The sequence below is a fragment of the Rhinichthys klamathensis genome, unplaced genomic scaffold (assembly GCF_029890125.1).
Source record: "Rhinichthys klamathensis goyatoka isolate OS25496 unplaced genomic scaffold, OSU_Roscu_1.1 h1tg000140l_1, whole genome shotgun sequence".
NCBI classification, from domain to species: Eukaryota; Metazoa; Chordata; class Actinopteri; order Cypriniformes; family Leuciscidae; genus Rhinichthys; species Rhinichthys klamathensis.
Window position 1 is genome coordinate 1550506 of NW_026606675.1, and position 26995 is coordinate 1577500.

The 26995-nt window shown below is 37.2% G+C and overlaps 1 protein-coding gene across 1 annotated transcript in view; it reads left to right on the plus strand.

Annotated features, from left to right (window-relative positions):
- Positions 1 to 2025: 2025 nt before the first annotated feature.
- col8a2 (collagen, type VIII, alpha 2) overlaps positions 2026 to 26995 on the plus strand; it is a 57136-nt gene continuing 32166 nt past the window's right edge. Inside the window, exon 1 of the mRNA XM_056257599.1 lies at positions 2026 to 2688. The gene's annotated coding sequence lies outside the window, so the exon portion shown is untranslated. The remainder of the gene's footprint in view (positions 2689 to 26995) is intronic.

Consider the following 26995-nt stretch of genomic DNA (forward strand, 5'->3'; position numbering starts at 1 on the left):
GCTATTAAAGTTTGTGGCTAATGATGGTCTTCAAAGCCCCCAACCCACTGAGGAGAGCGGTCATTACAAAAATATGCTTATCCTCATAGGAAACAGTTCACCTGGTCATGAAAACTAAGAGCTTAGTCTCGCCCCACTCCTTTTAATCACGCATATTCAGAGGTAGCCAACAACATGGTTCAAGAACACAATAGGTTATGTTTATCCAGCGCTAGTAAAGGTTTGAATTCACACGAAAGCACTAAGCCTACTCTTAATGGAATATTTGGGTTCAATGTGAGTTAAGATCATTTGACAGCATTTTTGCCATGTTGATTGCCCAAAAAAAAAAAAATATTAAAAGGTTTTATTAAAAAAGAAAAGTCGATGGGCTTGCAATGGAAGAGAATGGGGCCACTTTAAAAGCAGAAATGTGAAGATTATAATTTTATTAAATGCTATCGATTGAGCCTAACTTGTATTGAACCTGAAATGCTCCTTTAATCAAGATATAGTGTGTATGTATTTTTCTATAATTTTAAGTCTAATTCACATTGCACCAACCAACGCAGACAGACACGTTCTTCAGGTTTTGTCGGATCAGTATGTCACCCCTTTCGATGTCTGTTGCCGTTGGTAGACACTAGTTTTCGAGTTTTCAGATTACAGTATGTCATTTCTTAGACGGTTCTACGACGCGACAAACGAATATCTGGCGACTCCAAAACAAGTGTCTGCCAATGGCAACAGACATTGAAAGGGGTATCATACTGATCCAACAAAACCTGACGAATATGTCTGTAATGTTGGTGCAGTGTGAATTAGCCCATAATTTGCTTCATCACTTTCAGGTTTTATCATGCTGGTTAAAACCAATGAATTGCTGAACACAAATGTGTTTTCTTGACCTTTGGGTCCAACTTTCAAAGCCCACCATGTGAACGTAGTGCATATAAACAGGTCAGTAATTAGCCGCGTGCCTCTTTATTGTCTGTTCCATTACTTACGAGACACACAAACTCAGATTAGCATCTGATAACGCACCTAATATCCAACCATGTCAGGGGCTGCATGGATGGAAGGTATCCAGTGCCTAGTCTTAGCCGTAGCTCCCTCCGAGCACAATGCCCCACTTGTTGCTCCGTCTCCTCTGGCATTATCCAAAGCTATATCAGGCCCTACCCGAGGCTTCAAATCCCCCATTTTTCAATGTGCGCTCAATCTAATCTTGGGTTTTTTGATTGGATATTATGATAAAGTTGGTGTTGCAAATTATCTACAGTTCGTATATGTTGCACAGTGGCTAATTGGAACTGAATGAGCTCATTGTTAGTGGGATCAGATTAGGAGCAGAGCGCCGCGATGATGGTTCATTTAGGTCTAGATAACATATTATGTAACACTGCTTGTCCTTACACACTCTTCACATAATTATCCAAAATAATTAAGGGATTTTTATTCCAGGAGAATTCAAATCTGGTAATAGGGGCTATTAACTGTGTTAATGTGTATCTCGAATTGTAGCCTCAAAACGTTGCTTTACACATTCTGAATTAAGCATTTGTACATATTATCATAGCAATTCATCCGGGAAAGGTTCCACTTGGGAACTGTTGCTAAGTGGTTCACAGTCTAGATCAGTCAGCCAAGAAATGTAATCTCATCTCATAAAACTGATTGGTTTAATTGGCTGAGAGTCTGGCAAGATTACACAAAAACAGACTTCCACTGTACTTATTGCTGCATACGTGCTTATAATCTTGTGCCGTAACGTCTAGGACAGCAAATTTGAGGCATTTTGTGAAAGAATGCTTTCGCTGAGGTGAAATAGATGCACTGCGAGCTGCGCCAGCACTGCGTGAATTTTCCAAAAGGTGCTTTCTGGGAAAGATTTGTCTGTTTGTATGAGTGCAAGCATTTGTTTGCAGATGTTTATGTTGGAGGTGGGAAAACAAGAGCTTAAATGGTTACCGGGAAAAGAGGAGGGGTGCATATCCATCCCTTTACTCCACCTACCCCACCCCATCCTCTATACTGGTTCCTTATTCTACCCGGCTGCAGACATTTGCCTTTTATATGGAGGGTACCAGTGAAACAATCCACTCTCTCTGTTTGGAAAAAAATACTTGCAAGAAAAGAGACTGGGAGCTTCCAGGTGCTTTGCCCCCAGTTAAAAGCCCTTTAAGGAGGTCCTCTTCTTGCCTGGAGTCAGGAGAGCCACTGCCTAGTGAAGTCGAGCACCCTGCCTCTCACATTCTCCCTCTCCCTCTCTCTCTTTCTTTCTCTCTCTCTCCCTCCTACTTTCCACCCTGTGAGAGTGCACAGAGATTCAGAAGGTGCGTCTGAAATCTACTTGTATCCAGTCTGGAGACAACACCACAAGGACTTTTTTCCCCTTCACTGCGACAAGCACATGGACTTAATTTTCTCCAGAGACAGAAGTAAGAACAAGAACCAGATTGTCACCTGCCATTGAGAACCAGAACTTTCTCTAGAGTTGTATTCGTCCTTTCTACTCGTATGTAAACACTGTTTGACTGCGACCAAGTGCCAAGGCATTCCCGAGACTTCCCTGTCTGCTGGGTTCCCATCACATCTTCTCAAGTTATTTCTCCAGAGATGACTGTCTGAAGAGGGAACAGAGAAAAGAAACCACCTGACCTGCAGAAGTTACCTGCCTGAGAAATTGAGGTGAAACAGAAGGGTGAGGTAAGTTCATATCTGAATCTTTCATTTTCCTTCCCTCTGGGTGCAGGCATATGTCATCTTTGAAAATGTTTTTCATATCCCGTTGCTTCACAGCAATTGAATCCAAATGCAAGACGGAGAGAGAGAGAGAGAGAAAGGGAGGAAAAACAGTCGGGTTTACATCTCAATCATGAGACCAACATAATTATCTGCGCACTGCTACACACAAGGCAGATTAACTGAATGTTTTAGTGCTCTAGCCCCATTAATCTCTGCAAAACATGTGGCGTATTTTTCTAAACAGAGCCATGTGGCTACCATTGCATTTATGCTGATGCTGGTTGTGTGTGTTTGTGTGTGCTTGTGGCTGTATAGGTTGTGTGGTTCAGGTAGTGTGGTAGGTCACACAGCTGTTTTGAAGTTGGAGAGGGAGAGAGTTATATAACTGCAGCAGCCTCGCTCTAACTGACACCTGGGACTGTTTGGTCTGCACTCTGTTGCGCACCAATGCCACTCACTTAAATTTTAGCTCCACCCACAGGATTCTCAAGTCCCTGCCCAATTTTTAGCTTCAGAAATTGATGCGTTTTGACCTTTTAGACAGTCCACTTCAGAGGTTAAAATGTCACTTTCAATCAGCTCGTCTGAAAGTCAAAATGAAACCAAATTGGAAGTAATTTATTATTATTATTATTATTAAAGTGTTGCATGTTTTGCCCTGTTAGACATAGTCCACTTCAGAGGTTAAAATCGCACATTAAATAGTTTCTTTTAAAGTCCACATGAAACCAAAATTTACCCTATTTATTATTAATAAAAATGATTATGATGATGATTATTATTATTTATTGTTGTTTGTTCATAATTATTATTATTATTATTATTATTTAACAAACATTCATTGTCCTATTTTGAATGATTCCTTGGTTGCCATTCTTCAGAATTTTACAAAAAATGTCTTCATAATCATTCCACATAATGTAATGGCTTGCTCCGCCTTCACTGCTGATTTCACAAATACCCATTTTTTTCTCAGCCACCCCTCTCCAACCACCTGCCTTTGTTTTCATATACAACGCCCACTTTTTCACGATCCAATCCGTTTTTATGGATAGAATTAGTCCCGCCTTACATTGTTTCTCTTTTTAAATAACCTTAACAATATAAAATATATCAGGTTATGGAAGTAAAATGAGTTGCAAACAGCATTTCTTGTTGACTTGAGTGGAAAAGTCGTATTTTCAACTTTAGATGTAGCTTCATCAGCAGTAGTTATGTTCTCACATCAGCAAGTTTTGTACATGATGTTATGTCATAATATGTCAAAAAAGGTCTAAAAGAGCTTCTTTGTAGTGTTTAAGCTTTTCTACACATAATCAACTACTGCACATGGCATGAGCTGCAGTCTTAATTTCAGACGGAGAGTGAGAGAGAACTGTGAGAGAGAAGGGAATGTGCTTTCATAATACATTCTTCACCAAGAGCACTGGGGAATAGTATTCAATAATACTTTTTTCTCGTCTGAGTAGCAGGGCCCAGCTTCTACAGAACTGAAACAGACCCAGTCTGGAAAAGACGACATGCTCTCTTCTAAAAACATTTGGCGCCTCAGCATGATGGCTTTCAGGAGGGAGAAGCGGTTTAGGTCTGACTGCAAACTTGTGCATCAGTGCCGTTAGCGCTACCACATTACACAAGCCTCCAAGGTGACCTGAACCCCTGAGTGGAAAAAAGAGGTTAGAGAAAAAGTGTCTGAGACACTCCACAGAGCGAGGGCCCATCATCCTCCTCACACACTTCCGATTCCTGCGGCTGGAAATGGTCCAAAGCTTCTAGATGGGATGCTGTCTGTGCTTAGTCATCTGTGAAGTATGATGTGATTTTATGATGGATGCGTCTCATCTGGTCCTGTTATCAGGAGATGCAGCAGACAGCGTCCCACCTTTCTGTGTACAATTACAGCGATAGCTTCAATCTACCAAACACCTAACTCCCCCAAACACACTTTGAACCTTCTCTCCATATGTGCATTTCAGTTAGGTGAAGCCAAGGGGATCTTTAATACCTGCAGAAAGCTATCCGTTTCGCATTAGCAGTTTATCTTTCAATTTTTAAATCTGCCATTTTTGCTCTTGGGACCACAGAACTTTTTCAGCCAATTACACGAGCTGAAAATGACATCATGAACAGGCAATTTCATGGTTTTTAAAGGGATAGTTCTCCCAAAAATTGTCATTCTGTCATTTACTCAACCTCATGTCGTTTCCATCCAAACCTGTATGATTGACTTTCTTCTGTGGAACACAAAATAATATACTTTTATTATATGAAGAAGAATGTTTTTGTCCATACAATGAAAGTCAGTGAGGTCCAAAACAACATTGGACCAGTGTTATTTTAGTATTATTTATGTAATATTAGAGATTTTATTCATATTTAGACTTTTTTCATTTTAAGTTTTACTTATCTTTGTGTGCTTTTGTTTTTTGTTTTTTATTATTTTTTGTTTTTTAATACTTCTATTTAGATTTAATAAAAAAAAAAAAAAAAATCTGTTTTAGTTTTAGTAACTTGAGCACTTCAACGAACTTTTTTTTTTCAGTTAAATAACTCATATGTGTGTGTGTGTGTGTATTAATTACTATATTTTGCTTGTAGATTTTTTTTTTTTTTTTCTGGTCCAGATATTGTAGTTATGTTATCTACCAGCAGGGGCCAATGGGTCATGCTAAGCAGCCAAATTTTTACTGCTTGGGCAAAGTACACAAAGGCAAATATTTTGGCAGTGTGAAGTCGTAATGGCGAGGCAATGTTGTAACCATGGATGCCCACCTTTGGGATGCCCCAATAACTCTGCTGACTGCGTTTTATGATGTCAGATAGCTCTGCCAGGTTGGGGCTGATGAAATGCATTTTTCTCTTTATTACATTACATGACTCCAGTCTCCAACTAACCTGATGGAGGCTTTTATATATGGACCTTCATAATGGGTGCACATTCATTGGTTGTGCTGGTCAGCAAGCCTTTGTTCCTGCCTTTTTAATTCTGGGGCAACTTCACTCTCAATCTCGTTTATAAGCTATTAAAATTTCCCTGTGCTTTAGATCCCTATAGCTCAAGGTGGATGTAAATGTTTGCCCTGGAGAAGCCATATCTGAGAAATAAAAAGAAGCAAAGCTTGTATCCAAACCATTATGGATGTCTCTTTTCATTCAGCATGTAATGGCTTACTGCAGATTCAATTCCCATTTGAGATTTTATTTTGTTTTACCGTGCAACAGAGGAAAATGATACGAAATCCATTACACATGCTCAATCAGTGGGAGAGACTAGACAGAGGACCTGGCCCAATGCAGACTGAGAAGCATATGGGAAATGTTGGACACACCAATAGGTTGAACTTTTACTTTGGGTTTATGAGAGGCGATGTCTTGTATTTGCAGCCAGCGAACCCTCACCAAAAGGTGAAGGAATAAACTAATCTGTTTATAACATGGGACAGGACTGAGTGTCAAACTTATAAAGTATTTGGATTGTCATATACTGTCTCATGGAGATTCTTCTTTTTTGTATTATTCATAGTGCTTTGTTTGCCAACTGAGATGTGCATTCCAGCTCTGTTCTGGACTGGTAAGAAGACCAGTGATCCACATGGATTTTGTAATACAGTGAGTGCCACTAGAGGGCAGAGTTGCTGACCTTGACTGAGCAACCAAACCCTGTTACATGGGAATGTGAGCCTGTGCCACTGATGCTGTGTGTACATGTGAGCAATTTTTAGATGACAAAGGCCTCTTTTCTTTTTACATACTCTAATACATTTTTAACATTGCAAGTTGTACACTGCAAAAAAAATTACTTCTTGATGAGCTTTATTAGTCTGACTTGTTGTCTAATCTTGAAACAAGTTCAATTTAATTGATTTGAAACTACATAAGATATTTAAGGGATAGTTCAACCAAAAATGAACATTCTTATTTATTCATATTTATTCTGTTGAACATAAAATAAGATATTCCTGGAGTGGTTTTAATGAATGTCCATACACTAAAAAATGTCCACCTCTTTCATTTAAAAAACTGTTCAGTTGAAAAAAAGTTCAGTTCAGTTGCTTTATAAGAGACTTTCAAATCTCATATAACTTATATAAAAAATGTTTTTTTATAATAATTGAATAATTTAAATTGCTTAAACATTATGATATTATAAATATGAACAATTATTTTGATGAGTTAAAGTAATGTAAAAGCATATGTTGTCATGACTTATTGATCATATACTTTTTTACAGTGCACAATGGAAGTCAATGTTAACCAAAACTGTTTGGTTGCTAATTTTTTTTTTTTTTACTCATCTTTTGTGTTCCACAGAAGAAAGTCAGTCAGACTACAGTAGTTTGGAACAACATGAGGATGAGTAGCCTAAATTATTAACAGCATTTTAAATTTTGGGTGAACTATCCCTTTCAGATTGGTTTCCATACATTTTATCTTGAATGCCTTTGCTATAATTAAAACAAGTGGGGGAAAATGGTAAGTGGATCTTGCTTCAAATATTTGGTATTTTTCCTGGACAATAATACAAAAATACCCATTAAGAATAGGAATTTTTGCTCTCAGTTTGAGTTATTTTTGGATGTTGTGGAAGTTTATGTGTTTATATGTACTTTGTGGTTTTGCTATGCCTGTGAGAAAAACTCTGTATACATGAATATTAGTTAATGTAACAAGAAACAATATTATAATTAACATTAACCAAGGTTAATAAATGCTGTTGCTCATTGTTAGTTTATGATCTCTAATCATGCATTAACTAATGCCTTAACTACTGGTAACCTGCTTTGTTTGGCATACGACCATGTCATAGCTCTGCTATTTTGAACATTTCAGTGCTGGCAGAAAGGTGCTTCTCATCAGCCGTGTGGTAACCTTCATACCTCTTTTATTTGGTGTTCACTTTAAACAGGAAATGAAGGAGAATACCACTCGTGCTCTGGGAAAAGCATATGCCTGACCGTGTTACGTTCCAGGAACTCACGCCCCCATCTCTCACCATAACCATTTGCTTCTAGATGTTTTTCGCTCACTATAAGAGAGAGGAAAACAGTCGTGTTCAATGGTGCTACAAGGCAAGCGGTACATTCCTTTGAGGAACTGTGCGAAGTCTGTGCGATGGGGCTGCAGGCTTCGTTCCTTCCGCCCGTTCTCCACTTAAGGTATAACGGACGAAAGAAAAACAGCGAATGAGGAATTACCCTCGAAGCTGTTGGAAACAGAGCTTTGGCTTAAGCCTCCTCTGCAATCAGCAACGTGCTTAGCCTGCATCGGCGATTAGATGAGGGTGCGTGCGTCTGTGAGGGAGTCTGTGAACATCTTAGACCTGAGCGAAAAATGCCGCCGGTGGCTCAATCAAACATCCTGTTGCATAAGGCTTCATTCCAGTGGGTTGTGCATGAATTGGTCTGGACAGGAAAAGAGGTGCAAACACATCCAGGAAAGGGGAGGTTATCTGTGTAGGCCAATAGGTTTATTCTATGGGCGCTAGGGTGTAAAGATGTCAACTGTTTGATCGATTGAGGGGAAAGGTGTACTGCCCTGAACAGATGTGTCGGTTTTGTTATTCTCAATAGGACACAAATGAACACATGCTTGCGGAAATTAACAGCTTTACTTTAAGTCTGATGAATGCGGCACAGATCTGGGCTTAGACTCAGGGCTGATTTGTAATATCACAAATCACTTCCAACTATGGGAATGCACTCATTTTCTAGGGCCCTATGAAATCCTTTTTATTTTTTCCCAAATTCCTTTTTTTTAAAAATTTCTGTATTCCGTTTTTTTACGCTTTAATCTTTTGGGACTTCATTTTAATGGTTAAATTACGTTCTGGCAATCAAAAAGAACATCCAATGAATTGAAATCATGAAACTAATACAATTTAACAACAATTCATTAAAGTTTAACAAAAATTATCATATGAAATTAAACAAACTTTTTTGTCAAAAAAAAAGTGCTTCACTAAAGACCTTTACTGTTAAAATTAAAACATGAAACAAGAAATATTGTAATTATTCCTTAAAATAAAGTTCTAATAATAATTTATTATTATTATTAATGTTAGTATTATTATTACATTGAGGCGTAGCTAAATTATTCTGTACAACAGTAATATACTTCTGTCACAATTTCTTCAACTTTTATTTTGATGGGTTGCCACAAAGACCTTTGAGTTTTGGTGTGTTTATAATATGGCAATAGTTTTTTCTCAAATGAAACGGTTAAATGCTGATGAAGTGACACTCAGAGCGGCTTTGGAGATGAAGTTCATGTATTCATGTCCTCATATAGTGAGACGGCAGAGGCTGAAAACACCTCGAGCGTCACGCGTTCTTCTGTGTCTGTGTGTGTGCGTGTGCGGGTGCGTGTGTGGTGTGAATGAAACCGCACGTCTGCGGCATTCATTCACACAGAGACACGCAGAACATGCCGAATCAATATATAAATATTCTTTTTGCGGTTTAATATTCACAGACACTAGTCTGTATCGCGATTTGATTTAAATGTACTATTTATTAATCAAAAATTGGACACATTTCGTGAAATTCCGCGTTATACAGTAGATTCCGTTTTTAGGACTGGATTCTGTGATTCTGTCTGCATTTTCCAATTAAATTTAAATTTAAAAATGCGGACAGAGATTAAAAGGGCCTTAGTTAATTAATTGCAAAAATTAAAGGGCCTTAATTATCTTAATCCGTATCTCTCTTTATCTCTCTCCCTCCCTCTCTCTCTCTCTCTCTCTCTCTCTCTCTCTCTCTCTCTCTGTATACATGCATACATACATTAAAAAAATCATACATACATACATATTTTGTGGGCGTTATTTACTTTTTACTTACTTTTTCCTTATTTACTTACTTTTTATATTTAAGTGGTCAAATAAAATCAATCAATCAATCAATCAATTTTAAGCATAATTCTCAGTAGAATTAAAGGGATAGTTCACCCAAATGAAAATTCTGTCATCATTTATTCACCCTCATGTCGTTCTAAACCCGTCAGACTTTTGTTCAACTTCGGAACACAAATGAAGATCTTTATAGATGAAATCTGAGAGCTTTCTGTCCATCATTGACAGTCTATGCAACTACCACCTTGATGCTTCAAAAAGTTCATAAAGATATCGTAAAACTAATCCATATGAATCGGGCAGTTTAGTCCAAAAGGAGACTTGATCACTTTAAAATGCTGAACAGATTGAATTTAGGCTTTTATTCACATATTAACATTGATCAGCGAACATAAACAGAAGCTCAACTGAACCTGCTTTGACACGTGAGAGCAAACCTCATTGGTTCTTGTGGAGGCTCAAACGTCCTGCGTAACACAAGAGAATTAACCTCATTGGTTCTTCTCGCACATCAAGAAAACATGCTTGAGCTTCTGTTTACCACAACTGCTGTGTGCATTGATGAATGTTTATATGTGAATAAAAGCTTATATTAAATCTGTTTATCGCATAAAGCAATCGTGTCTTTTCAGAAACTTTGGCTAAACCGTTCATATGGATTAGTTTTACAATCTCTTTATAAACTTTTTTTTAAGCATCGAATTGGTAGTTTATTGGACTGTAAATGAAGGGGCAGAAATCTCTCAGATTTTTCCGAAGATAAACGAAGGTCTTACGGGTTTGGAACGGCATGAGGATGAGTAAATGATGACAGAATTAAAAAGAATTGGATTAACTAACCCTTACATCTGTTTAATGCTCAAGTAAAGACAACTTGAGGTTCAGGTATTTTTATTATACAAGATAAATATATTAAGAATGTATTTTGCAGTGCATGAATTATTTGTTTGGTCTCAACACCGAGTGACCAAAACCTTACAAAACATCTATCTCCTCAACCTTTGTTACTTAAGTCATACTTTTGGCTTTCCAGTAATCTTGCTGTTTTACTAAATTTCCCCTCAGGGATCAATACAATTTCTGTCTGTCTATCTATCTATCTATATCTATCTATCTATCTATCTATCTATCTATCTATCTATCTATCTTGTCTTCCTAGTCCTTCATTTTCACATTCCCCTCTTCACGGCATTCCCTCGTTTGCTCTCCCTTGGCTCTTGAAAATGCACTGGATGTGGACGAGTTTTTCCGTTCCGTTGGCAGTAGATGGAAACGGGGAAGCTAGGCAAGTAACTGTTATTATTTTTCCTTTTGCACAGTATCAGCTCTTTCAGCAGCTTCTCTGTCATTCAGACCTAGCAAACATCTCCACGGTCACAATCTCAAGCTGCCTTATCAGCATCATGCTTTCAGACAGAGACTGATCCCACTGAGAGAGAGACACTAAATCCTTTTCACACCAATACTGAATATTAGTTGCAAATGTTAATTGCAAACAACATTGTGAATAGAAGCAAAATATTTTTATGGGCCTGTTTTCATAATATTTGTCAGCCAACATAGACTATTTAAAAGTTTGGGGTCAGCAAGATTTTTTTATTTAATTAAAACAAAATTTACATTAATATTTTTATTGTGCAAGGATGTGTTAAATTGATCAAAAGTGACAGTGAAGATCTTTTATAATGTTACAAAAAATTACATTTGAAATAAATGCTGCTTTGTTGATCTTTTCCACAAAAATATGAAGTAGCACAACTGTTTTCAACATTGATGAAAAGAAAAATGTTTCTTGAGTAGCAAATCAGCATAATAGAATGATTTCTGAAGGATCATGACAATGAAGACTGGATGGTGAATGCTAATGGCTGATAGAAAATCTGCTAGTTTTGCCATCACAGGAATAAATTACATGTTAAAATATATTCAAATAATAGAAAACAGCTATTTTAAATTGTGATAATATTTCATAATATTAACTCTCTCTGTTTTATGTCTGATCTTCACTCTTACCCCCTTTTTTGTATGAATCAATACTATTTACTAGTGTATTTGATGTCTGTGATGAGACAGTAGCCATCTATTTCTATGCGCATTTTGGGATTTCTCAGTTAAAAACCGCTGAATGGAAATGCAAACATGCACATAAATTATAAAAATGTGCATAAAAAACTTTGCCGCTCAATTTAGCCAGGTACATGTTTTATCCGATATCAAGACATGCACATAAACTACGATGGAAACACATTTACTGAATAAATCCCTCTATGCACAACAAAAATTTGGTGTGACTTTGCCTCAACAGTGGATGTGATTGGATAACTGGACTAACCGTTGGACCAATTGCACAGCATCTCAAATTTTGGTTTGATCATTCAGAAATGCCTGAGCCTGTCATCAGAACAATTTGGTTTAATTCCCTCCCAGAAGCGTCTCACATGATTGCGTTCCCAAACACCAGCATCCGAACGCAAGATAACATGCAGCGTTTATTGCGTTTCATCTGTGTGCTCTGAGACGATTCCAATCGGGGAAGCTACTGGAAGTGACGATTTTGTTCTCTTGAACACATGGAATGTAAACGCTGCGTCATTCACAAATATTTAATGCAATATTCCAATTTTGCGCACAAGTTAAATTCGCAATTTTGGATGGAAACATAGTGGTGCATGGTTTGGCACAGTGAGAACGAAAACGTCTTTGGTCAAATTCTGCTGCTCAAAATATTATTTGTACAAAACAAGGAAGGAAGAAAGAAGGCCTCACAGAAGAGTTTACAAAAGACTTTTCGTATTTCTTTGGTTTCCTGTGTTTTAATTCAGCAGCCACAATAGCGAAACTTTGCTTTGTGTTTTGCAGAATAAAATATTTTTTTCCATGCAAGATGTCTTGCAGTGCTTTTCCAAGGAAACTGTAGAAAACCCTTGAAGCCATTGACAGAATATCAAAATAAGAGCTGAATCCAGCTGGAGGCACTTATAGCCTTGTTTAGTTTAGACCTACCTGCAAAACTGAACCCAACTGAATCGTAATGGGACGTTGGATGATGGGCTTAGAGGGACTTGATTTCTTTTAATTGGATGCTGGTTGATTTGACCGGCTTTCTCATTAGTCTCTTGTTCAGCCTCTGGGAGCCAAACTGATGAGGGACTCCAAGACTACAGCAAGGAAGCAGAACATGGCCAGTTCCTCTCTGGGTCAAATCCTTAAAATAAAACTCCAGTTGTAACTTTGTCTTTGTCCTCCCAGGCCAAGATTTTCTACCCTCTTTTCTCACATTATGGGACGGGTTTGATGAATGGTCTGCAAGAGCAGAGATGGGAATAGGGCTTTGAGGGTTATTTACTCCAGCTTAAGTCTTGGATAATATTTCTTTACATGTGTTCCCAGTTTTTCCAACGACGACTTCTTAGGGGAATTGAGAGCACTACCGACAACAGCTCCAGTTGTTACCCTTGCACTCTTCAGTAAGTTTGTTCCAGAAATACATTAGTAACATTACCCATACTTATCTCCATCCCGCTTCCATGGGATTCTCATGATTTTAGGCATGATTTGTGGTTCTGTCATGGTGATTGTTGAGGTTGTGCCTTCCAATGTTGGTAGTTCAGAGAAGACTGTTGACAAAGCTTATTTTGTCATATTTTAAATTGAATAACTTGCACTGTCTGTTTCAAACCTTGGTTGAAAGAAATGAATACTTTTATTCAGAAATGATGCATTAAATTGATCAAGAGTGACAGTAAAAAACAGTGATGTTACAAAAGATTTCCATTTCAAATAAATGCTTTTGAACTTTATATTCATCAAAGAATCCTGAAAAAGTATTAAGCAGCTCAACTGTTTTCAACATTGATAATAATAAGAAATGTTTCTGGAGCAGCAAATCAGCATATATTACAATGAAGACTGGACATTTTAAAAGCTATTAAAATAGAAACCAGTTATTTTAAATGGTAATAATATTTCGCAATATTACTGTTTTACTGTATATTTGATCAATGAATGCATCCTTGCTGAACATAAGTGACTTCTTTCAGAAGCATTAATAGATCTTACTGACCCCAAACCTTTAGTAATTAAAATTGGACATATTCATCGCGGACTTATTTAGTTTGTGTCACCACTCAGTTGCTGTGAAGTCTCATTTCATGTTATCCTATCACATCCTGTTCTAGATGTCCAACTTTCATACGCATCCAAAACGCTGACAATTTCAAATTCCCCCTTCCCTCCACCTCATGCTTTAACGTTGCCCAGTAAACCTCTGCATCTCCAGGCGGTTTGATGTGACAGAATGAAGGAGGAGCTTGACAAGCTGGCCATAGATGAGAGCGCTCAAATGGGCCGTGGACCATCCAACTCCCAAGCACAACAGAGCGTTTGTGTTCTTCCCTAACCACAGCAAGGAAGAGATTCATGGTAGCATGGAGAACTGGCTCCTGATGCAACGTGGTTGACCTTTCGCATATGCTAGCACTTGTTGAAGAAGGATGGAACATGTTGATTATAAATAAGTTGGTCACTATGTTCATCCAATGTTGCCTTTAAAAAGTTTCCCAAGACCTAAAGTCATCCAATGTCATTTCTGAGCTGTTTATTTAAAGACTGATATCACTTCAATCAGTTTGACAATATTTTCAGTTTCTTCATTTAATGTGATTTACAACTGATTACACACATTCTGTCCTTGTTCTCGCTTTTCTTACATTTAATTTTAGTCATCAAACCCCTGTTTTTTGCCGCTTCACTAATGCAAACCAGGGCATTTGTGAAATCTGGCTTTCCAATAAGCGACACTGTCGTACCTGATCCAAGTGCAGATCGGCACTTCCTGCCCCATGGTCAGTATTTTTTTTTTTCTTTACAGAAATGAAAGAAAAAAAAACGTCCCATGTTAATGAGACTGCGTGAAATTCATCTTCAACTATTGTCTGTGCAATAATTTTGCTGGAGTGGCTTTAGTGCTTTGATCAGCGTAAGGTTTATACAGAAACATATAGTCTCACTAGTTTCGCCTCTAGCTGTAGATTTTTGCCTAATTAAGAAGTCCGTCCCACCTGGAAACTTTGTTTCCTGCAATTTGTTTGTCTCGTCTCAGAATGTCCCGTGCCTTGCACTGGTTGCGCAATCAAGATCGGTGTGCTATTTGTCTAAATCTCAAAGGCCCACTTTCTTTCCTTCGTGTAAATGGTACACTGTATCTCATATTACCCTGGCTAAAGTTACTGAAAATGTAGAGAGGAAATTGTCTCTCTCCGAGACGCCCCATCCTCATTCACATCCTTTTTCACATTCTTTCTTGGAAGCTCTTGTTTGATCATAATTTGATTCACACTAAAGCGAGATTTTGGCTTGATTTAAGGAAGGCGTATCTATGAAAGCATGTTTCTACCTTGGAGTAAAAAAAAAAAACTATTATGATAAAATTTTAAGTGAAGTCAAAGTGTAGGAAACAACAAAATTGTAATTTAGGGTAAGTTTGGGTCAGATTAACTTTTTTGTTTTTTGTATTTTAAAGAAATTAATACTTTTTATTCAGCAAGTATGCAATAAACTGATAAAAGTGTCAGTAAAGACAGTTACATTTTTTATTGAATGTCCATTGTTGCGAAAAAATATCTATTTCAAATAAATGTTTTTCTTTTTTGTACTCCCAATTCATGAAATAATATTTTAATATTTTCTACAAAAAATATTAAGCAGCACAACTATTTTTAACATTGATCAAGTGACACCGAAGACTGGAGTAATGACTGGAGTTTAAAATTGTGGTAATATTTCATTTCAGTAATGTCTTACTGTGTTATTGATTAAATAAATGCAGCTTTGGCAAGCTTAAGAGACTTCTTTCAAAAAGGCTTAAAAAGCTGCAATTATGAAAAATAAGATCACAACTGTTAGATATAATGTCAAAATTAAGTCACAGTTTATTTTTCATTCTGTTATATTATTCTGAGGTGCAGGCTTAGATACATCCCTCTTATTTTTTATTTCAAGTGTTTGAGAGACGTGAAAGGCCACCTTTTCCAAATAATTATAACAGGAGGATTTCTTCAGGACTTCCTGTCTGAGCCACTTGTCTGGGAAATTTGCTAACTCATGCCTGCTAAGATCATCCTCCGCTTATCCACTCATGCGATCCCAAGGGTTTCCCCTATTTTTACATGTGTGAATATGTTTGAGTTAGCTTTTCTTCACATAAACCTAAATGATGCCATGAAGTGAATGTATGTTGTTCATAAAACCCCTTTGGTCATTCCGAGGAAGTCATAATCAGTTTTAAAAGTACAAGAAGAAGTCCTTTTCATTGTGTACATTGTGTGTCTCTTTACCTGGTAATTAGATTGGATAACTAATCCTGACATGCAGATGTCATCATCATAACCTTATTGAATTCATGAGAAATTAAACCAGGGGAGTCTTGAGTTCAAAGCAGCCTGTAATACAAACCCATAAAGAGACAAAGACTGAGTTGTTCCTGTTATCCTGCACTGAAATACAGATCTTCTAAACTAGGTGCTTACAGTCCTGTCCTCTCACTTGAATATGACCTTTTTGAAGAAGACCCAACTCTAAAGACAATTTGAGATTTCCTTTGGTCCAAACATAGTTATCCCTGTCACAGATTTATTTTCCTGGCATAGCTAGAAAGAATCAAGCCATTAACCTTGTTCGGGTGGAACTCAAGTTTCTGTGAACATGATCCTGCCTTCATAGACTCATAACTTTGCAAAGACTCCCTATGGGGGTCTTTACACTGATCGCCCAGTCGAAACAATGCAATGCATGACCCCTGCAGGAGTAACCCACCTGCTTTTACCAAATGTAGGTGAATCCGGACGAATAAAGGCCTGCAGAATTTGAGTTCTCCCAGTGCACTGTTGTAGGTCATGGACACGTGTCTGGGTCCAAGTAACAATTTCTAATCCGTTTACATTCAGCCGAGACTCAGTAAGAACAAGGGTATTGTGTGGCAGTTCTTATGCAAACAAACACGCTTCCTGCATCCCATCATGCTCTGCAGAATGGAGGCTGTGAGCATGAACAGAAGTGCCACCAAATGCTTAGGCAATGCATTTACAGCTCATATGAGTGTGTGGGTAACAGTCACTGAATTAGGAATGTTTCTGTTTGCAAATGGTTGCAATTGGTCACACCGGCCCACAGCGTCATCGCATAAATCTCTCTATTAGGTATTTATGGAATCCAGATTAGTCTGCAGGAGTATGACTATGTTTTCATTTAGCCTCATTATGGTATTGCAGTAATGTTAAATAACATATATTGTAAATCATTTAGCAAAAGCTTTAACCAAAAGCGATCATATAGGATGAACAATACTAGCAGTACAGTATAAACTTTCATGAGTAAAACAGTACAAAAGTTATAGCAGAAGTATAAATGTGGGAAAGTTGAAAAAATAGAGAAACTAAAAGCACTTCAGTTTGTTATTGTTGATGTGTATATAATTACTGTAATAGGGAGTGCTTTTAGTTACGGATTATCACTCTCCGAATTTTTATAACTTTTTGAATCAATTGACTTTTATAATGAATGATGGATGGGAACGCACATGGATGACTCCAAATGTCAGGTATATGTACACTTTAAAAAATGCTGGGTTGTTTTAAGCCATAGGTTCTCAAAGTGCGGCCCGCGGGCCAATGGCGGCCCGCCGAAACATTTCTGGCGGCCCGCGATAACATCTGTAAAACTGTTAAAACTATTGCTTTGAAAAAATGAATATCTCCGTTTAGTGGTGTTTAGCGGCATCCATAGGCATAAGCGGTAATTACATGGTCCGACCGACCGAACGCACTTGACCTCACTCCCAAGGCCACCAGGAACAGTGGTGGTCTACACAGGAATAGGAATCGTGGCCAACCGAAACCAGCACCACAAATCCCATTGCAATTTAAAAGGGTATGTTGACCAAGTAATCAATATTCAATGTGACTTAATAATAATCTTAACAATGTCAAGCTTATTAATAGCCGCGTTTCCATTACCTTTCAAAATGTTCGCGGGCGCGAACACTTGCATTTTCCTATCAACAGTGGAAACAACTTAAACTAGTCTATCATTTCTGGTCATACAGAAAATAATAATGCATTATTCGCAACTACTTTTATTTGTGTAAACTCATAACAAGAAAACGTGCTTTTGTAAAATAAAATAAAACAATCAGTAGCCTAGGCTACTACGCGCTTTCATGATCTCCGTGAACTGGAGCGCGAGAACTGAAACAAAATATAGCCTATGTAGGCTAAAGCTTAAAATGTGCACTTTTAAACAAACAAACAAACTCGAATCGAAAGCAAATACCTGATTATGTAATCCGTATGAAAGGTGGATTTCTCTCTAAAAGCGCATCTGCTTAACAGCGGAGATGGAGATATGTTTTTAGCCGACACTTAGAAAACAATAGTTTATTAATAAACAATTAAAATGCCTCGCTGTTTTTACAGACGCATTTATTATCATTAGCCTATAACTCAAATCAGGCTAGATCAGACACGTAGGCCTACAGGCTATATGGCTCTTCTCATTCATCACTGCGGGAAAAATATAAATTCCAGGTTCTAATTTGGCCTTAGAAAACCAGTAAAAGCGACATGTTTTCCATATTAATTTGTGAATATTTAAAATGTTTAATAAAGGGGCAAAAAGTCATTTAAACAAAAATCTGAAAAAGTCTGTCGATATTTACTTTTTTTGCGCAGCAGTTGGTGTAGCCAGTTCAAATTAAAATTTTGTTCAACTTTGCGTTTTAAAAAGACAACAACCGTTCATTTTTCGTTTTTCAGTTACGGGTTAAAAAAGATAGATAATAATATGCAAATCTGCAATAATGGAAACGCGACTGACAAGCAATGATAGAAATGAATGATGATGATGACTTGTTTGGTAAGCTTCTATTTTAAAAGTTTCTTTCTCTCCCCCCCAAAATTTTCACAAGTTTTGCCAGGTTTAGCCTCAGTTATGAATTAAAATGTGTTTATTGCAACTAATGTAAACTGTAGAGATGCAACCTGGTCATTAAAATAATTTCAAATGGGATTTTCTTTTCAGTCTTTTTTTCTTCGTTTTCTCCCCCGCCACTTTGGCGGCCCTCAGTTCAATGTTGGGTTCCTAAATTGGCCCTCACCTATCAAAACTTTGAGAACCCCTGTTTTAAGCCAATTTTGGGTGAAATATGGACAAACCCAGCCGTTGGGTTACATTTTTAAATTGTATTTTTAATCCAACGTTTGGGTTTGTCCATATTTGACCCATCATTTTTTAGAGTGTACCCTACTTTTTAATATACAATATAAAATTTAAATACACATAGTAAAAAAGGATTGATATTTTCTCCACGTCCACTGTATGTTAATAAAAAAATATTTTTGCAGCTGTATAATATCATCCATGGGGAAGAGGATTGCAGCCATGAAGATCATCTGACAGGGATAAAATGCTCTTCATGGAATCCCCTTCCCCTTTTCCCATCCAAAGACTCAATCAAATTATTCATTGAAAAAGAACAACAAAAAAAATGGTTACATGCCGTACTGCTGACTAAATTGTTTTGAATCATTTCATTAGACATAACAGTTACCTCTGCTGTCCTTCGACTGAAATACTGCTGCATAAAAATGATCATCAACTGGACTCACTGCAAATGTTCTTCTGCAGTATTAATGACTGTATTGTGTCCTTAGAGCAATATTGATGAAGTTCAGTAACACAAACAAAGCCATGTGTTTCTGAAAAATACTGGAATTTAAGTCACCCACAAACTCCAACTTTAGTCATTGAGACAAAATGAGGCTCGGGCAAATTTAATTCATACTCAGGAAACTGGTTACATGGTTCGATACGATACACAGTGAATCTCAGTGAATTTTTTTGATGTTAAAGTGTATAGCACATTTCAATTTGAGCGACCCGCAGCAGTTTGCAAGGGGAACCATGAAAAATGTAAGATGAAAAAATTACAAAACGTATTTTAACAGCACTATATATATTGAATTGAAATCAATGGAAAAAATGGTCACATTTGTAACTTAATAGAAAGTAAATTTCTTACCAAGATAGTGTTTTAATGTTTAGTTTTGGATTTAGTGACATTTAATTTTGGAAACAACATGTCTATATTTCACACAATTTTTCACACAGTATAAACAGGTCTTTATTCAGTACATGAAAATATATAGCTGCCATTATATTTTAGAAAGGGGGTCTCTAACAAGGGGATTATCATATATTGGGGGGTCCTTGGCATTAACATGTTTGCAAACCCTTGTGCTATTGAACTAAGCCGCTCAATGAGGCCTTTAGAGTACGTTTAAAGTGAATTATTCATCGTTGTGGGAGATATGGGGGATGAGAGTGATTTTGGCATTTAGCATGGAAATAGATCTTGAACCATGGTGCCCACAGACACTAGTACAATCATCTCTCGCCTGCCTCTCTCTCACTTTCCCATCACAGACTCTCACACAAATCATTAAAATAGCATTTTAAGCACTAGTTAAGTCATTCCAGCAAAAACCACAGTCTCCTTATTAGGCAGCCTGCGATTCAGCAAACGGCACCCAGCAAGAGAAAAAGATTTTGAAAAAGCAAAGAAGGAGTTAGACTGTGTTTGTTTTCTTGTCTGTCCTTTGTGTCTATTTCCTGTCGGTTTTGTGAAGGCATTGGATTGTCATTGTCTAGATTTAGAGATTTAGTCTGCGTAGGAGGGTGTGAAAAGTTCATACTTTCCCCATTCTTAAAAGTGCAATCTTTATTGCTTTTTTCCCCTCAGGCAACACTAATATGCTGTATCACCAACATCATTTTTGTCCTCCTTTTTTTTTTTTTTCAAGCAGAGACAATAAAACTGTATGGAGGAGTCTTGTCTAGACCAGGCAAGTTTTTCAAGTGGGGTTCATCTGCTTGATTCATAGCCTCAAAGTCTCCTCCAAACCCAGTAACAACACACACTTGTAGAGCCGAACATTCCAGCACTATTATTTTTGCATTATATTCCTATTGCTTGAAAGACATAGGCAGTTATCTGCTCCATTAGCTCCACACGCCATACAAATCAGCCTACTGTTGTCTTCAGCCTGAGATTATCACATTTGGCAGTATTTATGCATTATAAAGTAACTAATTGTCTATTGATAACACACTTCATCTGTGCCTATCATATCCTTCAGTATGCTGGTCTAGCAGTGCAACCATACTGTTAATCTTCAAAACTTCAACAATATAGTCTTTACACTGTCAGAAAAAATGTAAAAAGGCTATTAGTATCTAAATGGTTCACAATAGTTCCTTTTAAAAGAGTACCGCCCCAGTTGACAGATGCCTATTTTTTCTGAGAGTGTATGATATTAAAGGGATAGCTCACCCTAAAATGAAAATTATGTAATTTACTGTCATATCATTTACTCACCCTCATGTTATTCTAAACCTGTGTGACTTACTTTCTTCTGATAAAAACTAAAAATACATTTTAAAGAATGTTTTTTATTCTCTGTACAGTGAAGGCCAGTGGCATCTAGTGTTTTGGAGCCCATTGACTTTTATTTTAAAGACGAAATTTAGCATTTCGTAGAAGAAAGTAAGTCATGCAGGTTTAGAATGTCATGTAAATTATGACAGAATTTTCATTTTTTGCTAAACTATCCTTAATCTAGTGGAGACACCACCACACTAGCATCCCATGATGCACACTAGCAATCAAAACACAAAATGTGTTGTATTTAACACTTTTCCATGCATTTCCTTTGCTTTGCTTCAAAATGTTATGTTGGAGCCATTGTCCTTGGTGAGGTGTCACCTTAACATCTGCCCCATAGATTAGCGCACACACGCAGTAGTCCACTTTACTTTGAAATATTATGTCTAAGCATGGAGGCTCCTTAGTCTGCGTCTCAATGGTAGGTTTGTTGAGCTCGGGGTGTCTATGGATAAATGCCCAGTCTGAAAAGATCTACAAAGCCAGACGAGAGGACCAAAGAACCCTTGTCTTGTCCAGAAAAGGGGCACGAGTCCAACAAGGATTAAAACGGCATTCCTCTGCCACCCCACAGAAGCCACAAAATGGTGGTTGCATGGAGTGAATTGGAATGCCTCGTCCATGACTTGACTATTGGCTTTGCTTGAAAGAGCGAAACATGGCAGTAACTAAAAAAATGCTTATAACCATTAAGCTCTCTGTGATTGGAGCCATTTCAGTTCATATGATCTTTCATGAGTTTTAGAGCAGAAAATGGTGTTATTGAATATGATATTTTTATCTCCAGGCCGCAGATTGTTAAAACAGGAAGAGGAATATTAGATGGTTTTAGATTTATAATTCATTTGCCTACTGACAACCCTTTTGCCATTTGAAAGTAGGTCTTTGTGGTGTAAAATTCCATTTTCTGCTATGATGTTCATTTGAAGTAAATGGTTGATTTGCCGTAAAACTGCTAATTTGTCAGATGCAGTTTCATTTCATTAATTCTTCTAACATCTGCATGTAAAAACGGATTGCACCATATTTAGTGGCAAGGAGTGGTTTTCTCAAAGCTTTTTCCTCTGTGGCCGTGGTCCATTGATTTTAGCTCCCTTTCTCTAAACCTAAGTAAACACAGTCTTTTCCAAACCATACTAAAGAGCAGAGCTCTTGGTCAGCAACTTGTGAATGATTAGAGAAAGGGCTGTTTGGGTAATTTGCATGTACTTTACTTTGTGTCACAAAGAGCTCGTTTATAGGCTGTGGCGTTGACTTAAGCCAATTAATTATCCTTGGACTCAATGGAGTGGCACGTTCTCACCTTCTGCTTTGTTTCATATATTTGAATCCATAGCACGTATGTTTCTGGTTAGTACCTACATTCATTTTTTTCTAAATAATCTAATGTGCATTCTGTGTTTGTAGTGATTTCAGGTTTTTGACTACAGATGTTAAAGGAACAGTTCACTTGTAAATTGAACTTTTTCTTCTTCTGTGAAATGTAAAATGAGATATTTTGAAGTATCTGTCGCAGATCTTTTACATACAATGACAGTTTATAGTGACCCCAACTTTTAAGAATGGAAGATAATCAACAACAACCATGTGGTTTACCATCACAGGAATAAAGTACATTTTTAAAACATTAAAGTAGAAAATGGTCATTTTATACTGTAAAAATATTTCACAATATTATATTTTATGCTTTTGATATTATATAATATTAAAAGAATAAAAAATTGGTAACACTATTTTACAGCTTCCTTGTTACATGTTACATGTACTTACTTTAGTAATAACAGTAAATTATGCATAATTATATGCAGCTGACCCTACACGTTGTTAATTAAAATAACTTAAACGTATAATTACACTGTAACAAGGACACCTTAAAATAAAGTGTAACCAAAAAAAAACTCTACCAACCTCTTTTGAAAGGTAGTGTATATTACATTTTCCCATTAAACAACATGCTTGAAATAGAAATATACAATTCTTAAAGAATTTAAGAACTCATATATTTTGTTATGGTGGGTCCTACATATACTCCCTTGCATATAATAATGACTGATAAATGAGAGCAGACTGAATTCAATCTTAGAGGCTGTTTGGGAAGGTTATGTGTGGTCTTTTTCACCACCATGTTTCAGTCCACATCAAGGGCTTCTCTATTAGCTGTTTGGCTCCATTGGTAAACAATGGGTTGTCTATTTAATGGAGCTCCAGCAGTGCCCACCCAATCTTCTAAAGGAATGTGCCACTGTTCGTAACAGATGCCAGAGACCCCAGCGGCACAGTATTCAATATTACAAACCCAAAATTCAAGAATCCAAATGAATAGTTGGGGAAATTGATCATCCAGCGATTGTCCAGATATGTAGCCACAATGTGTCTACGGCTCACTAATCAAAGGCACAAAGTAAAGCCCCTGATATGGTGTCGACAACAGATTTTACCAGCCGTATTCCCCTCAATAGGCACCTGCTGTTTGGGTGAGCATGAGGGTGACCCCAATACTGGTCCACAGATAGGGCAAATACACTGAATGAAAAGAGAGAGAAAGAGGGAATGTGTGCAAGGAATTTTAATGGAGTTTCCCCTTTGTTGCATCTCTGAAACTAATGGCCACTCCTTACAAAGCAACCATCTGAGTAAAGTGTCCAATCAAATATGAAAAGCAAGAAAGGGAGTTAGTGAGAGAAGGTCTGCACCATGGCTCATACCAAGATGCAGGCGTGTAGTTTGGCAGGGACCGATGATTTCCATTAAATAGCAGGTTTCAGGAACAAGATAATTGCTCTAGCAGAACTGACCCCCTCTCACCTATTCCTCATCCCCTCTTTCTCCTCAACTCTTTCACTCTACTCTCTTTCACAGCCCATATGTGGTCTGTCCCTCCTCTTCCAAACCAGAAAGCTGCAGGAGAGAGTCCACAGGTCATTTTCACACCTTAATGAACGAATACAACAGACTTTGCAGCATAAAGCGCCATTCACTGAGTCCTGAAATACATATCCTATAATTTATATGCTAAAACACAGGATTTTGTGTTTATTATGAGCATGTGGAAACAAATTTGGGTCAGTTTTTCCAGCATCAACAAGAGTCTGAAACAAAGTGCTGAAATTAATTTTGTGGTTTTGCTCAGCCGTTTTTGAACAAATGACTCTTATGAACCAGTTCTTTTTTAATGAGTCAGTCAAAAAGATTCATGATACAGCTCCAAACTCATGCGGTTTAAATCAGAGCCGTTCACAGCAGACTCTTTCACTGAACCGTCGGTGGAATCATTTTTCCGATTTTGATTCTGACTTAATGTATCATAAATATATTGTTTTGCATTATGTGGTCTAATTGGTGGGAGAAAAGGTAGAAAAGGCTGCATGAAAATTGGATTCTTGGTGTAATTTGACAACTGCGAATAGGAGCCCTTTAAACCGGAGCCCTGCCAACCCGTCCTAACAAGCATAAACATTGCATTTTACATTCATCTAAACTAATTTAATCATGTGTCAAATTCTGCTCTCTCTACCTGAACATGCTATTACATGGTTCCAATTGCAGAGGCCTTTCTTTGACTTACATTGGAATGGATCTTGTCATCTATGATGAAAACAGGCCATGCCTCGGAAATCATTAAGCCATTGATACACAGTCTTCCCAGGACCTTTTGAAGTCCATAAGGCTGATCATAATCACATTAATAGTGACTGGCCTGCACATTCTAGGGCAGTCTGCCTCCACCCGAGGTTGTACAACAGCCATCATTCATCCCTCCCCTGAGAGGCGCGCTTTGGCTGGAGCTTTTATTTGGGTGGAAACGTGTCTTTGGCATTTTATCTTCTGGCTTATCAATTGTTGCTCTGCAGTGATAGGAGCTCAAATTATTGTTAGACCTGGCTTCTCAGACTGAGTGAAGGGAGGAAGATGTAAGGAAGAGAAAGGAGGCTGTTCAAGGTAATTCAAGAGGAGCCGAGCTGTGTAAGACAGAGTGCTTTTTGACGTGAGGAGTCAAGGCTTGATTTGTTTTTAATTGGCTGTGGTGTCGGCATTGAGTAACGGCGGTACGTTTATGGCCTCATTATTTTAAAGCTCCTGTCTAGATGAAGTGAAAACCAAATGGAGCTGTTCTGTGTGAGAGGAGGAATCCAGACCACTTTACCGGGTATAAAACAGTGGCTGACACCACAAGTGCTAAGGAAAGGTGTCATTAAGCCTGTAGTGTCAGAGAACAGCCAAGCGGAATCTAGTATTTGGAACAGATGTCTTGATTGCACATTTTGAAACATTGTGGTACTGAACATGGGTCAGTGACAAAGAAGAATGCACTCGATAAAGTAAAAAGTTACAACATATTTTCCTTACACCTTGAATACATGTGAGTGTACACATTCATTATTTTAATGTTTTTAAAGGTTAGTTGTACCAAATGATTTTACAACCTGAGCAAAACTTGTCATAAAGAGGTCAAATTATCTGAAAGTTTAAGAGACTTACTGACCTTGACACACAATCATTAGTCTTTGATATAATTTCCTAATTGATTGATTTATTCATTCATTGATTTATTCATTCTTGAACCACATGAATTAGATTTGGCGGACAATATATATGCTACACACACACACACTGTATTGCCCTGATATAATATGATATAATATGCACCCCAAAAATCCAAAAATATAAAAATTATTTTCAATTTTTAAAAAAAAGCTCATCCTAGAAGAGGTGTATTCAAGTCTTTTTATTTATAAGTTACATTCTAAAATATTTTTTATATATTGTAATATTTTTAGACAAAAAATTAGTGACATCTTTATTATATATATATAACTACCTCTAATTGGCTTCATGGGAGGTTTACAAATGATACTGTTAAAATTGTAAAATTTGTTATTTAAAGATTTATGTATGCGTTTGTGTGGGCCGCATGTGTGTGTGGTCACCCATACTTGCTCTCAGCTCTTGATTTTTAGCAGTTTCTAAGGAGAAGAACCTCCTCAGTGCTAGCTGACCTGCTGGCCTCTGCAAGTGCTTTGTAATTAGTCCCAGTTCCAAGGTCGACTTATGTCAACAAGTGCGTCCAGTGGGTGGTGCCGTGTCATGATGGTCTGATGTTGACAGGTGTTTTATTCACTGAGGGCTGGGAAGTGATATGTATCTACAGTGAAGGCTAGGCCCAATAATGTGCAAAAAATGAGCTCCTCTCCAGCTCTCAAGATGTTATAGGTCACATTCCTCTGACCGACACAAGCTCATAAAACTCACACAGTTCTCAGAAATGTTTCCAGAGAATACAGTATGGGGGAAAAATACACTTGCATAAATAGGCCACATATGTAATATATTTTTTCTGCCATTATGGAATGTAAAATGTAATTCAGTGATGAACAACTCTAAAGAATTTGTCATATTTCAAGGGATGTCAAGGGAATTTAATTTATTGAAGTGCAATGACACACCAATTTTCTTTACAAACATGCATTAAAAATACATTGACTTAAATAAACCTCATTTTTAATGAGCAAGTTTTTAATTTATGAATTAAAATACATTGAGGCATAAATTCAAAATGTGAGGATCATACAAATGCTTAATTAAATATTTTTTCTTAGACCACATGACATTAAATTGAAACTTTTCTTGAGAATAGTTTGAACTTTATTGTTAAATATACAAGCATGAATACAAAGAGTACATTACAAGAACGTGGCACATTTACACTACCATTTAAATGTTTGTTGTCTGTAAGATTTGTTGTTTTTGAAAGTCTCTTATGCTCACCATTGGTTGCATTTATTTGGTCAAAAACTCAGCAAAAAGTAATATTTTATTTGTAATATTATTACATTTTAAAATAACTTTCTATTTTAATAGATTTTACAAAGTCACACGTGTCACATAATCCTAAATGTCACATTACTTTTGATCAGTTTAAA